Source organism: Gymnoscopelus braueri, assembly GCF_963280865.1.
Source record: "Gymnoscopelus braueri genome assembly, chromosome: 9".
Classification (NCBI taxonomy): Eukaryota; Metazoa; Chordata; class Actinopteri; order Myctophiformes; family Myctophidae; genus Gymnoscopelus; species Gymnoscopelus braueri.
Window position 1 is genome coordinate 4,058,186 of NC_137610.1, and position 2,455 is coordinate 4,060,640.

A 2,455-nucleotide genomic window follows, 5' to 3' on the forward strand; every position below is an offset into this window, starting at 1 on the left:
AAGTTTTATATCGCTGAGAAATGTGTATGCTTTTTAAAAACAACCGAGTCAAATCTGAGAACAGTTCAAGCTATTCACACGGCCAAGTGCTACAGGAAAAATGCAGGATTATGTATAGAACCTGACAGCTAAGGTGGCTAAGATGTTCTGATGCATTATTGAGGATTCTTTGCTGAACAGAAAAAGAAAACGGAACAATAATTTTAAATGTCTTGAGCTATGGTGGCAATTTAGTTTTCATGTAGAACAACAAAGTTCAGGTGGCACCATCATATGTTATGGCAATAACACAAAATCTAATTTACCATATAGAACCTCAAAAAGTGCCAGTCCTCGGAACTCCTTCTTGCCACTGCGTCCGAAAAGGTTATGCTCGAGTGCCAGCTTATTGGTCAGGAGGAAACCTATCATCCTCCTGACACAACGGTCCACGGAAGTCCCCCCAATGTCTGCAACCATGGCAACCTGAGTATGATAAAAGTCACAGGAAGGAAATTCTGTATTAAGTGAACAGCTAAGATGTCAATGCCCGTTGTGTGCATGCACTCAAAGGGCAGGTTAACAGACTACCAATGTGATTAGAAAATACAAGCACATTTTGAAGTGAATAAGAGATTTAGAAAATACAAGTACATTTTGAAGTGAATAAGAGATTTGAACTTACAACTGCAGACTTAAAGTCAGGGTCACCCAGCTTTAAGTTCATGGACTCGAGATCTGCCACCGTGTCCAGCGGGAGGGAACACAGCTCCTTCAGGCAGATCCAGCGCTGGCAGAGATTGTTTCTCCTTCAGCAGTATGTTCAGCATCTGCCCATGGACCTTCTGAGTGCTCTTTACTTGCTCTAGGAGTCTCACGAGCTGGGTGAACATGTGTTCTTCCATGCCTGGTGCTCGTGGTGCTGGACTCGGGCTGCTCATCGGGGTTCCAGCTGTGGGTCGCCTTATTGGGGTTCCGGCTGTGGGTTGACTAGGGGTTCCAGTGGGGTGGCTCATTGGGGTTCTAGCTGTGGGTCGACTCATAGGGGTTCCAGTGCGGTGGCTCATCTGGGTCCCAGTGGGGCGGCTCTGTGTCACAGTTAATAATAATAAACTTTATTTGTAAAGCACCTTTCATGACATGAAATGCAGCTCAAGGTGCTTACAATTACAGTAAAGTAAAACTAATTTAACGATAAAGCAAAAAAAGGTAAGCAAAAGCATAAAACCACATTTAAAAATCAACCAAAAGCCAGAGTGAAGAAATAGGTCTTCAGCTGTGCTTTAAAGCTATTCACAGAGGCTGCCTGCCTTAGGTGTAATGGGAGTTTATTGGGGTGCTCACGTTTGTGGGTTCAGTGGGGCGGCTGATCAGGTTTGCAGTTGGGCGGCTTGCTCTTGGTCTTCCAACTGGGGTGTCCACACTCGGGATTCCAACGGGACTGGGGGTTCTTCTGGGACTCGGGGTTCCTAAACATAATGTAACATTTCAAGATGTTAAATTCTCTGTATATTTTATAAAAAATTACAAAATCTAATTCCATACTTTACATCAGAGGTCTTCAACAGGGGGTCCGGGACCCCTAGGGGGTCCTCAGAGTTACTACAGGGGGTCCGCCAAATCTTTGTGTGATTTTTACATTAACCACTTCACCCAAGCATCCCTATTCTGAGGAGAACTTTAGCCAAAAATAGCAGATCTACAAGCGCACAACGCCGTTGTGCGCTTGTAGATCTGCTATTTTCTGCAAAGTGGTTTGGTGTAGGGGAAAAAAAGAGCAGACTAAGTACAGAGTGAAAGGTCAGGTTTACTAAGTATTGTTTAAGTGCATGGTTAAATGTCTGGAAATACACATTAACATGAATCCAACATGATAGTGCTGTGAAACAAGTCTATGCAGCTGCCGATTAAATCTATGAAAAAATAAATATTTACACAATATATAATGGGGGTCCCTGCTTTATCTCGCTCTCAGCTAAGGGGTCCTTGGCCTGAAAACGTTGAAGACCCCTGCTTTACATACTTGTCTGAGAAGAGGGAGATACACCGGGGCTGCTGCTTGGGCTGCTGCTTGGGCTGCTGCTCGACTGCGGCTCCTGTGTCTTTTGGGGGGGGGGGGGGGGGGCGGGCAGCTCACTTTCTTGGACAGTGCACGGGGAGGTGTAGGTGGTAGCTGGTCATCATCGAAAGCTTCCGATTCCTCCTCACTCGTAAGCGCCTCCCTCTGTTTTGGCGTTGGCCTACATTCAGTTAAAAACATAAATTTGAGCAAACATAAAAAAGTAACTTTAAGCAGTAGTTCTCAAAATGGAGTCCGGGGACCCCCATGGGTCCTTGAGGGGGTTCCAGAGCATTCCCAGCAAAATGTATTAAAAAAGTACAGGCAAGAGGGACAAATCAGTTTTACCATGCATACATCAACCATTTGAAAATTGCTGATCTACATGCTCACAACACGTCGCAATGCAAGGCGTGG

The 2,455-nt window shown here is 45.1% G+C and overlaps 1 long non-coding RNA gene across 1 annotated transcript; it reads right to left on the bottom strand.

The window, feature by feature from the left end:
* Positions 1-798: 798 nt before the first annotated feature.
* Positions 799-2,215, bottom strand: LOC308091535. The gene is made up of 3 exons (XR_013933728.1): positions 2,003-2,215; positions 1,324-1,448; positions 799-1,067 (listed from the first exon to the last, which is right to left on the bottom strand). It is a non-coding gene; the product is annotated as an uncharacterized lncRNA (long non-coding RNA).
* Between the last annotated feature and the right edge of the window lie 240 nt (positions 2,216-2,455).